General features: G+C 42.6%; 1 long non-coding RNA gene across 1 annotated transcript in view; it reads right to left on the reverse strand.

Annotated features, from left to right (window-relative positions):
• Positions 1 to 13,177, reverse strand: part of LOC126203371 (uncharacterized) — a 593,071-nt gene that overhangs the window by 53,593 nt on the left and 526,301 nt on the right. Inside the window, exon 4 of the long non-coding RNA XR_007540260.1 lies at positions 8,514 to 8,588. This is a non-coding gene — a long non-coding RNA (uncharacterized LOC126203371). The remainder of the gene's footprint in view (positions 1 to 8,513; positions 8,589 to 13,177) is intronic.

The raw sequence follows: 13,177 nt of genomic DNA on the forward strand, positions 1-13,177 counted from the left end.
GTAGTTCTAAGTTCTAGGGGACTTATGACCTAAGATGTTGAGTCCCATCGTGCTCAGAGCCATTTGAACCATTCAGAGGATGAGGCACAGAACGGCTTTTACAAAGCTTAATGTCGAGTTCTAAATTAAAACTTCAGCCTGCTACCGGTGGTAGCTTCACGTTATCCCATCTACCAAATCACTGGTCCGTCCGTGCCATATGTAAAAGCACTACTAGTCAAAACCTGTAATAGAACAGCACTGACAAGTGTAAGGTATGCTCGGATTGTTCTGCTGGTACAGCGTATCTCCAATAAATCAGGACTCCAGGTTCCATCCTGGTCTGGCGAACTGTTTCCGACTTTCAGATTTGTTAACGAGTATGAGACTATTCATAATGTTGTTGCTAATTGGCGTGTGTGTCATGACGTAAGCCAAATAACTACTGAACATAACACCCATTCTGTTCCAAACTTGCATATTTCACAAAACCTATCGTATTTATAGGTCAACAGGTTGCTCGGTCAGAATCTTATGAATTATAGACTTGATCGGAAGACCAGAAAATTTAGACATTTTAAAAATCGCTGTAAATACGATATCTCTTCGCATTCATCTCGGAGTAAAATTGGCATCTGAAGCCGTTTTAACTTTTACCGTTACTCTGCCGTTTCTTTATTCAACGCACGCAGCTGCGGTTACAACGTGAAAGTAGTTTCTGCCCACAACCAGACGGCCTCACGCCTGAAGAAGGAATACGGAAGACAGGGGATCAGAGGAAAGTAGGTGGAAAGCAGAGCCTCGGGCTTCACGGGTAACTTTTCTCCGATAGGATTGAGATCAATGCCACCTCGCAATTGAAGACTATCTTACTGTTACGAAAAACCGTGACCACTTTGGTATAATGAAAGAAACCATCGTCTGAATCACTATACTCATTCATTTGATTCCGATTTATTTCATTGCCGGACAAGGCGCGCATTTCCTAGAAGTACAGTGACTGCTTTCGGTACAATAGGAGAAAATATCGTTTAGACAGATGCGTTTGTTACATTCATGAAAATGTTTTCTGTCATTACAACGCTACGTGTTTCTTAACACGACCCATTAGTTTTACGGATCGATAAGCGATGTTCGCTTCACTGCTTTGTTTGCGTGTAGTACTTCCGGAATAACTGTTTGCACGAATCGGCTAAAATATGAACTCCTGGTTGTTGCAAGTGAAATGTCTGATTAGAAAGCGTAAATTGAGAAACAGAAACTGTACAGAAATATTTTTAGAAACTTTGGAGACAGGTTCCTTACACCAAAACAAGAAATAAACGTCAAGCAAACTTGGACTCTAAAATACTTACCTTAAGAGCTATGAACGCACCTTCATCTTCGACACCGTGAAACACATCTCTTCTACTGCAAGCTCTTTCCTTCCCATATTTTGAGAGGTGGTTGTATGGGACAAAACAAGAAAAACAAGTCCAGTAAACATGCGCTCTAAAGGGCATATCTTAACGGCTTTGAGCACTTGTCTATTTTCGCAACTGTGAAACACATCTACTGAACAAATCCCCGTATCTCTTAAGGTATGCATTTTAGAACCCATGCTTATTAGATTGTTTTTGCATTGAATGATCGTTCCCGTCACGTTCTTAACCCTTTGTTGCCTGACGGTACTTAAAAGTACCAGTAAGTTTTGACTCTCATTATTTTCTCGTGGTGCAGTTTCGTGATCTGAGAGTCTGTCGGTACGTAACAATAACTCTGCTCTACTGTTTCACACATGTTATTGTGCAATATATAGACCTCTCTGGCGGTCAGAGCTTGAAATTGTTTTTCGCGCGCTGCTGTGAAAACAGAAGATTGTATGTGCTTGTTTCCATGGTGTTGCCTCTATTTGTGCGCAATTTATTGAAACTTCCGTAGAGTTTTCCATTGTAGGTACTTACGTTCTTTGTTTTTTTATAATAGTTTGAAGCATTACGTTACAAGTGAATGAGATAAAGTGGAAAATATAAGGCGGACTTATTAGTACCGTCAGGTTGTGCGAACACTTTATTGTAGCAACAATGCGTTACCCCTCACTAGTTGTTCTGTCCACTTTTTCTCACACAGAAATCCGTAAATACATTTGCCTGTGGAACATTTAGAACAAACAGGAAAGGTGTGTCACGGAATTTAACTGAAGAAAAATGTCTAAAGCGTGGGGAATCAAATCACAGAGAGTCATCTTTAGACCTAACAGTATTTCACTGGAGGGAAAATAAAGTAGTGTATTTTGCGTCAAACTTCCATGGCACTGAACAGAGCGTAGTGACAAGAAAACAGAAAGATGGAACTAGTATGACTATACCATGTCCAGTTATTGTATGTGATTACAATAAAAACATGGGTGGTGTGGATCATGCAGACAGATTACGTTCAACTTATGGTCTTGACAAGCGATCAAAGAAATGGTGGCACCGTCTCTTCTGGGGAGCAATACAAATTGCTTTTGTCAATGCTTACGTCATTTTCAGTTATCTACATGGGGCACTGCCACTGCTGGAATTCAGGCGTGCTGTGGCAGTAGGGCTAATGAATGAACAGCAAGTGCCAAATCTCAAAAAGAGAAACTCTGGTAAAGATGAAATAACTCCCCCAAAGAGAAGGAGGGATAACTTTTCTATTCCGAAGGATGTACGTCTTGGAAACCGAGGAAACCATTTTGTAGTGTTCAGTTGTAAAAGAGGACGATTCGAAATGTGTGAGAAAAATAAAATTCAGTCGAGACCACATTCACAATGTAGTACATGTAAAGTGTATTTGTGCTGCAATGAGAAAAAGAACTGTTTCCTACAATTTCGTGAGGTATCACTAAATATGTGATATGTATATACTGTCAAAAATGTATAGCTAAGTTACTATGTATTGTGAAGTTGCTCTAGAATAAATTCATGCGAAATTAAAAAAAAATTCAGAAATATCATATTTCTGTTATTTAAATTTCTAATGTAAAAATATTTAATATTTATGTGGAATAAAGTACATGTTATAAAAATTGGAGCATTTTTCTGCGCATGTTGTGATTCTGTCCATGGAGTCTGACGGTACTTTTGAGTACCAGGAGAGAAAAAAGTTGTGAAAAATAAAATAAAATTTTACAAAAAATTCTACCGTCATTTGAGGCCACAATAGCATAAATTCTGCAAAGAAAATGTTAAAAAGTAAATTTTTTCCTATGTCAGGAAACAAAGGGTTAAAAACCGACCGTTTTTCCTGGGACATTCTGCATACAGGGTGGGCAACATAAAATTGGCCCAGAAAATATTTCATTTACAATAGGCAATCCAACGTACATCATCCGCACATGGATACATCGTCACTACGAAGAATCCTGAGCTTGTATGTTTATTGGACATTTGTTTCTTGTTTCGGGCCGTACTGTCTCCTGACAAAATTTGGAAAATAAAGATCTTGCAGTAGAAGAGATCTGTTTCATAGCATCGAAAATGAACAAGTGCTCATAGTTCATAACGAACGCATTTTAGAGTTGATGTTTACTAGATATTTTTTCTTGTTTTGGTGTGAGTAATCTGTCCCCAAAAATTTATATAATTAGTTTTGAGACACTTAATATGCACCATTATACAAGGTGTATGTATGTATGTATGTATGTATTAAACCAGGGACTTAGAAACGACAGAGAGGCTTCCTCCCGCCGTAGCCCACATCAGGCTACAGCAGTCTACTCATGCCACCACCGCCCCACACCGAACCCAGGGTTACTGTGCGGCTCGGCCCCCACTGAACCCACTGCCCACTCCCCCCAACCCCAACCCCGGGAACGTTTCACACCAGACGAGTGTAACCCCAAATGTCTGCGTGATGGAATCATTATGGTGTACGAGTACGTGGAAACGGTGTTGGAGCAGCAATCGCCCGCACAGTGTAACTGAGGCAGAATAAGGGGAACCAGCCCGCATTCGCCGAGGTAAACGGAAAACCTCCTTAGAAACCATCCACAGGCTGGCCGGCACACCGGACCTCGACACTAATTCGCCGGATTGATTCATGCCGGGGACCGGCACGCTTTCCCGCCCGGAAAGCAGCGCGTTAGACCGAGCGGTTAGCCGGGCGGTACAGGGTGTAACTGATATAAGTGCAGATACTTTTGTAAGTTGTACCTTAATACACTACTGGCCATTAAAATTGCTACACCACGAAGATGACGTGCTTCAGACGCGAAATTTCACCGACACGAAGAAGATGCTGTGATATGCAAATGATTAGCTTTTCAGAGCATTCACACAAGGTTGGCGCCGGTAGCGACACCTACAACGTGCTGACATGAGGAAACTTTCCAACAGATTTCTCATACACAAACAGCTGTTGACCGGCGTTGCCTGGTGAAACGTTGTTGAGAAGCCTCGTGTAAGGTGGAGAAGTGGGTACCATCACGGTTCCGACTTTGATAAAGGTCGGATTGTAGCCTATCGCGATTGCGGTTTATCGTATCGCGACACTGCTGCTCGCGTTGGTCGAGATCCAATGACTGGTAGCAGAATATATAATCGGTGGGATCAGGAGGATAATACGGAACGCTGTGCTGGATCCCAACGGCCTCGTATCAGTAGCAGTCGAGATGACAGGCATCTTATCCGCTTGGCTGTAAGAGGTCATGCAGCCACGTCTCGATCCCTGAGTCAACAGATGGGGACGTTTGCAAGACAACAACCATCTGCACGAACAGTTCGACGACGTTTGCAGCAGCATGGACTATCGGCTCGGAGACCATGTCTGCGGTTGCCCTTGATGCTGCATCACAGACAGGAGCGCCTGCGATGGTGTACTCAACGACGAACCTGGGTGCACGAATGGCAAAACGTCATTTTTTCGGATGAATCCAGGTTCTGTTTACTGCATCATGATGGTCGCATCCGTTTTTGGCGACATCGCGGTGAACGCACATTGGAAGCGTGTATTCGTCATCGCCATACTGGCGTATCACCCGGTGTGATGGTATGAGGTGCCATTGGTTACAAGTCTCGGTTCACATTGACGGAACTTTGAACAGTGGACGTTACATTTCAGCAGGATAATGCACGACCGCATGTTGCAGGTCTTGTACGGGCCTTTCTGGATACAGAAAATGTTGCTGCCCTGGCCAGCACATTCTCCAGATCTCTCACCAACTGAAAACGTATGGTCAATGGTGACCGAGCAATTGGCTTGTCACAGTAAGCCAATCACTACTCTTGATGAACTGTGGTATCGTGTTGAAGCTGCATGGACAGCGGTACCTGTACACGTCATTCAAACTCTGTTTGACTCAATGCCCAGGCTTATCAAGGCCGTTATTACGGCCAGAGGTGGTTGTTCTGGGTACTGATTTCTCAGGATCTATGCACCCAAACTGCGTCATAATGTAATCACATGTCAGTTCTAGAATAATATACTGGGTGATCAAAAAGTCAGTATAAATTTGAAATCTTAATAAACCAGGGAATAATGTAGATAGAGAGCTAAAAAATTGACACACATGGTTGGAATGACATGGGGTTTTATTAGAACCGAAAAAATTGCTAGACGCGTGAAAGATCTCTTGCGCGCATCGTCTGGTGATGATCGTGTGCTCAGCCGCCACTTTCGTCATGCTTGGCCTCCCCGGTCCTCAGACCTCAGTCCGTGCGATTATTTTCTTTGGGGTTACCTGAAGTCGCAAGTGTATCGTGATCGACCGACATCTCTAGGAATGCTGAAAGACAACATCCGACGCCAGTGCCTCACCATAACTCCAGTCATGCTTAACAGTGCTGTTCACAACATTATTCCTCAACTACAGCTGTTGTTGAGAAATGATGGTGGACATATTGAGCATTTCCTGTAAAGAACATCATCTTTGATTTGTCTTACTTTGTTATGCTAGTTATTGCTATTCTGATCAGATGAAGCGCCATCTGTCGGACATTTTTTGAACTTTTGTATTTTTTTGGTTCTAAGAAAACCCCATGTCATTCCAAGCATGTGTGTCAATTTGTATCTCTCTATCTACATTATTCTCTGATTTATTCATTTTTCAAATTTATACTGACTTTTTGATCACCCGGTATTTGTCCAATGAATACCCGTTTATCACCTGCATTTCTTCTCGGTGCAGCAATTTTAATGGCCAGTAGTGTTATGTACACACATCAGTGTGTTAGTTGTTCCTTCTCTGCGTTAGTTTTCACACAAACACGTCACAAAATTTACTAATGGCTCTGAGCATTATGGGACTTAACTTCTAAGGTCATCAGCCCCATAGAACTTAGAACTACTTAAACCTAACTAACTTAAAGACATCACACACATCCATGCCCGAGGCAGGATTCGAACCTGCGACCGTAGGGGTCGCGCGGTTCCATTGTATGGCGCCTAGAACCGCTCGGCCACCCCGGCCGGCAAAATTTACTACCTGCCGTTTTCTGCACGGTGGTACCTGAATCACTAAGTAGACTACACCTGTCAGCATAAAGTAACTGTTTTTCGTCCGCCTGTCCAGACTTCAACAACTGACCTGCTGGCCAAGAAAAATAAACATTAATGGCTTTCTCTTGGCACATGTACTTGGAGTTAACGCCCAACCTAAAAGAATGCGACTTGTAGTAATGTAGTTCAATAAAACGTCCTCAATCACTAACATAAGTATTTGCACTTATACCCGTTGCACACCCTATAGCCAAACTACTCACAACTAGTCTTCATTGTACAGGGTGATTCAAAAAGAATACCACAGCTTTAGGAATTTATAACTCTGCAACGACAAAAGGCAGAGCTAAGCACTATCTGTCGGCGAATTAAGGGAGCTATAAAGTTTCATTTAGTCGTACATTTGTTCGCTTGAGGCGCTGCTGACTAGGCGTCAGCGTCAGTTGATGCTAAGATGGCGACCGCTCAACAGAAAGCTTTTTGTGTTATTGAGTACGGCAGAAGAGAATCGACGACAGTTGTTCAGCGTGCATTTCGAACGAAGTATGGTGTTAAACCTCCTGATAGGTGGTGTATTAAACGTTGGTATTTCAGCCAATAAAGTTTTTAGTCCCTTTTTCTTCGAAGGTGCTACTGTAACTGGACTACAGTATCTGGAGATGATAGAGAATTGGCTGTTCCCTCAGCTCCAACAAGAAGCACAACAGTTCATATTTCAGCAGGATGGAGCGCCACCACATTGGCACTTATCTGTCCGTAACTACCTGAACGTCAACTACCCGAGGCGATGGATCGGCCGCCAGGCAGCCCGTGACAGAGCACTTCATCACTGGCCTCCAAGAAGCCCTGATCTTACCCCCTGCGATTTTTTCTTATGGGGGTATGTTAAGGATATGGTGTTTCGGCCACCTCTCCCAGCCACCATTGATGATTTGAAACGAGAAATAACAGCAGCTATCCAAACTGTTACGCCTGAAATGCTACAGAGAGTGTGGAACGAGTTGGAGTATCGTGTTGATATTGCTCGAGTGTCTGGAGGGGGCCATATTGAACATCTCTGAACTTGTTTTTGAGTGAAAAAAACCTTTCTAAATACTCTTTGTAATGATGTATAACAGAAGGTTATATTATGTTTCTTTCATTAAATACACATTTTTAAAGTTGTGGTATTCTTTTTGAATCACCCTGTATTATGGCTACTGCCAAAGGTGATCCACGTACCTCACAGAAGAAATACCTCAAAGGCTTTATCGACTCAAGAACTATTACTGTTACAAAAAATGTGCAGATGCATAAAACAGTGTTAATATTCGACGAGATTTCTGGAATACAGCATGCGGTACAGTTCTTCGAGTCATGTTGAAAGCATCTGGACGTAAATACAGCCGAAATATCGGAACTCAAGGCACTGGATACATGGCAGTATTCTGGGAAATCCCTTCGATGCATTAGATAAACTGACTATAAAATTAATAACCTTAGTGGATGCTGGAGATCCTGAAAAAAATCCTGAAATATTATTAGTGTCTCTTGTAACGTCACCGCTAAACACAACAGAATAGTACTAAAATCACGCTGTGAGCAATTTGTACTTTAAGCATTATGATGCACGACCACCGTCATCTTATTCACATAATCGTTTTTCCAGTGGCCCACAGCTTTGAGGCGGCACTCATTGTCACGAGGGGTAGTGCCTAACATCACTGACAAAAGGTCTACGAACCGACACTGAAGCTTGCATATGCTATTACTTCAAAGGAGATCAGCGGTCTCGATCTGTGAGGAGCAGTACGTGTGGTCGGTGAGTCCTTTAGGGACAGATGTTGAATCACGTACACAATTAACTGTTTAATCAGACATAATCAACATGATGTACTGGAGAGCTGAAAATTTTCCTTCCGTCGATGGAAGCGAAGAGTGTAGTAATGTCCAAAGTGCACAGTGTCCACAAAATGGATAATACATGTCTGTTGGCCACCCTTCTGCGAGTATGGAAACTGTACGTTTTTCCATGCGATTAGTGTCGTTACCATTTCTAAAACATTCCACTTGCCTGTTATTTGAATAATTTTGATTACAGTCTTACTCACCCTCCCCTGCAGCTGAAGTTGGGTGCCAGTATGGCCCAGTCCGGTGACTCTAGACGGGTGGAGCTGGCTCGAATCCTGATAGAGGAAAACACCAATATTTAGCGGTCAAGCTGAAGAGACGTGGAGCACAGTTATAAAGAAGCATGCAACACTAGGGTGTGTTTGTTGTTTAAGGGGACTCAACAGCAGGACTGCCAGCGACCTTGATGAATTAGAGATTAATAAGTTTAAAATCCTAAAAACTGAAAAAAATATAAAATAAAAACACTTCTGACGATGCCAAGTTCCTTGAAATGTCACTATGGAAAAATAAACCCCTTCAAAAGTAATTGGATGCAGCTAATTCATTACAGATTACTTTCACTTCCAGTAGTTGCAGTGTTCTAATACGTCCACAATGGAAAGAATTATTTACTTACGAGAGTGATCCAGTAATTAAAGAGACAAATTGGTCTGGAGAAAAAAACTGTTTCTAGGGCAAGTTTGGTATTTTTATGGCTTTAAGTTGGCATCACTCGGATGAGCCCTGGTCAGCTGATGTATGAACATCATTTTGTTTATAACCTTAAAAATATATTTCAAGTTTGCGAGTTCGCTTGAAACTTCCACATTAGTTCAACAATATTTTATTATTCTTTTTTACTTGCTGAAGGCGAGACACCAGGGAATATATACTGTAGAATGTCTAAAGTTTATGGTGAAGATTGTATGAATGGTGAAAATTTTTACAAGTGGATAGAGCAGTTCAAAAATGGTCAAGACTCAGTGACTGACGAACACCGTTCTTGCCGACCAATATCAGTTTCAACTCCCTGTAGTCGATAAGGTTCAATTTAGTACTGTTACAGTTCGTAACATTACCTGTAACAAGCTGAAGTACTGCAAAACAGGTGCAAGATAGGTCCAAAAGGAGTTGACGCAGCTACACAAGGAAACAAGGTTGAGAGTGTGCCCAGAGCTAAAGGCACGTTATGAAAGAGAATTGAGCACTTCCTCAACGTAATTTTAACTTGTGATGAAACTTGGGTTCACTATTACGAGCCAGAATCAAAAAGACAAAGCACAGAGTGGAAGCACATCAACTCGCCTGTCAAGAAAAAATTCAAAACACAAGAATCAGCAGGAAAATTCATGTTGACGGTGTTTTGGGATGCTGGAGGTCCAGTTTTTTGTGATTATCTCGAACAGCGGCGTATAACGAACAGACAATACTACTCAGATTTGTTTTAAACAGGGAGAGAGAGCCGTCGTGGATCTCAGAGGAGAGTTGCGATTCTCCAGCAAGACAACGCACGTCCTCATATTGCTCAACTAACCCGTGAAACCATCGACAAAATGGGCTGGGAAGTACTACCTTATCTCCCTTACAGTCCTGATTTAGCACCTAGTGATTTCCATTTGTTTGGTGCAATGAAAGAGGCATTACGTGGGATGAGGTTCCAGGACAACGAGGACGTGGAAAAGCTTGTGGGAAATTGGTTCAAACATCAGGGTAAAGAGTTCTTTGCAGCTGGAATAAAAAGGCTTTAGCGCGTTGGAACATGTGCATAAATGTTCAAGGAGATTCTGTTGACAATTAGAAAAAGTATTGTTTTGTAAAACTGAATACTTTTGTTTCTCCAGACCAATTTGTCTCTTTAATTATTGAATGACCCTCGTACATTAATACTAGAAAGAATAGAAAAAGAAAAATACGGCAATGAGACAAGCAAATCCAGTCGACAAGCAATTAGTAGTAAGTTTGCGATTTTTGGAAAACAGAAGAATGTTTAAAATTTTGCGTGTTAATATTCACAAATATCAGTAGCAAACATTTTTGAAACATTTGTCCAAAAATATTTTTGATGACTAACCCGTAGGCATGGGCTTGTTTCTGCAACACTAAATAAATTAAGCCATCATTACTTTGTTTATTTTAAAAAGGTTTAAAAGTCTAAATCGCTTGAACTTAACATATGTCGGCTTTAGTATACGGAAGCCAAAGTGGAAAAATGCGAAAAAGAGGATGGTGAATATCCGAAAATGCATCACAGACAGAGCATAATGCGAGCACCTCCTTCTCTCGCCAACGATTTCCTTTCGCGGGTAGAATTACAAAAAATTCTTCGAAGTTTTACTCCACGTAAAGGAGAGTCATCTCGTTGAAGTAAAAAGACATTGGTCATATTTCTGCGTCCTGTGCGAAGACGAGTGAGAAGGACTTAATTTCGTCTTTGTGGCTGGAATGATATTCACCGAGTTTTGACTTCACTACTGCATCTTATTGCCTGTAATTTCGTACTACTCTTGCCACTGTTCCTCCCATCCACGACCGACCCTGTACCTCGATGGCGATGTGATGGCATGTAGACGGATGACACACTGAATCATCGGATTATCACTACGCGCCCTCCACCCCCTCCTTTCCCTTTACTTTTTTCACTAAAGACTCTACGGGACGGTGTCAAACGCCTTCCTAAAGTCAAGGAACACAGCGTCAATCTGAGCGCCGTTGGCTACATCGCTATATCTCTCATGGAGGAACAGAGCGAGCTGGGTTTCGCAAGATCTCTGTTTGCGGAATCCATTATCATTTTTATAGATAAGAGCTTCGTTCTCCACAAACGTCATAACACGTGAACTGACGTAAAGTTCGCAAGCCCCTTTGAATTTAGCCTTAGAGAGTAGGATGTGTATGGACATCATCAAAATCACACACATAACACTTCTGCATGGACACCTCACACTCATCCACATTGTAGTTATGTGCCGGCCGGAGTGGCCGTGCGGTTCTAGGCGCTACAGTCTGGAGCCGGGCGACCGCTACGGTCGCAGGTTCGAATCCTTCCTCGGGCATGGATATGTGTGATGTCCTTGGGTTAGTTAGTTTTAATTAGTTCTAAGTTCTAGGCGACTGATGACCTCAGTGAGTGTTCATAAGACAAGAAGCTAGACTGTTCTACACTGACTCCTTATACAGTAATGAGTATTGTGGTGTCACTGCCAGACACCACACTTGCTAGGTGGTAGCTTAAATCGGCCGCGGTCCATTAGTACATGTCGGACCCGCGTGTCGCCACTGTGTGATCGCAGACCGAGCGCCACCACACGGCAGGTCTCGAGAGACGTACGAGAACTCGCCCAGTTGTACGACGACGTTGCTAGCGACTATACGGACGAAGCCTGTGCTCTCATTTGCCGAGAGACAGTAGAATAGCCTTCAGCTAAGTTCATGTCTACGACCTAGCAAGGCGCCATTAGCCTTAGATAGCTTGTATTTAAAGAGCCTCACTTGTATCGCCACAATCTCCAGATGTCTCATCAAGAACGATGTATACAAAGGAAGGATTAAAAGTTAAGTAGTCCAGAAGTTACGTATTTTCTTTATAGCATTCATTAAGTCTCCTGTTTCAGACCTCACTCCATCCTTCGTGAGTTAGCGCGTGCATCTTGGCCTCCTCTTTCAATTAGTGTGCGTAGTGTTGGCAAGTCTGCCGACACTACAAGTATAACAACAGAGTTGTACATTATATCACCGTAGAAAGCGGAAGAAGCAGGAAGGTAGGTGTTTAACGACCACTCGATGTCGAAGGCATGTAAGACAGAGTATAAACATCGCAAGCAGAGGGACGATACAGGATATTAACCGCGGTCTCTTTCAAGAAACGGCCCCTCCACTTGCCTAAAGCGAGTCATGTAACCGGCTGTACATATTCATTAGGTATTAATGGGATAATGTGTCCCAATGCTACTTTACGACAAAACCAGGCAGTAAGAAATTCACAGAAAGCTGACAGGACAATTTGAGAACCAAAAAACAATGAAAATGAAAAGGTTTACAATTAGTACGAGGTGCGTTAAGTAAGTAATGCAACACTTTTTTTTCTGGAAGGAGGTTGATTTTATTCAAGATTCCAAACACCATATTATTCCCCACTCTTTTGGCTACAAAATCCCTTTTTCCAACACAATCTCCGTTCAGTGTGACAGCTATACGTCACGTTACTGTGAGGGCCTGTATGTTCGCATGGTACCCATTTTACTGGATCACACCTTTGAGTACCCCAAGTGGTGGACAGTGTATCAGCACTACCAACAGAGACGTCCAGTTGTGCAGTGATGTGTTTGACAGTGATCGTAGATCACCTCGAATGAGTGTGTCCGCACATTACAACATTGCAAGAGTCACAGCTGTATGCGATCGGCCGACATGCAGGAGATCGAACAGGTTTGCACGATCTTGTTCCAATGATGACAAGCCGGCCGCTGTGGCCGAGCGGTTCAGTCAGGAACCGCGCGCCTGCTACTGTCGCAGGTTCGAATCCTGCCTCGGACATGGATGTGTGTGATGTCCTTAGGTTAGTTAAGTTTAAGTAGTTTCTAAGTCTAGGGTACTGATGACCTCAGATGTTAAGTCTCATAGTGCTTAGAGCCATTTGAACCATTTGTTGCAATGACGACAGACGCCTCGCCCAAAGACTCACCGTGTTTTTGTTCACTGCCAGGTCTTCGTAGACATTCTGCAAGCACCTATAAATATCTACAATGCTCTTTTTCTCCACCAGTAGAACCCTAATGACAATTGCTTGGAACGCACCTCCGTACAGACTCCATTTTGAAGGCTACGTATAGGGTCACCCACTATTGGAAATTCATGAACCTATAGAGGCTGAAGAGGAAATGTT

This window comes from Schistocerca nitens, chromosome 9, assembly GCF_023898315.1.
Source record: "Schistocerca nitens isolate TAMUIC-IGC-003100 chromosome 9, iqSchNite1.1, whole genome shotgun sequence".
Lineage (NCBI taxonomy): Eukaryota > Metazoa > Arthropoda > Insecta > Orthoptera > Acrididae > Schistocerca > Schistocerca nitens.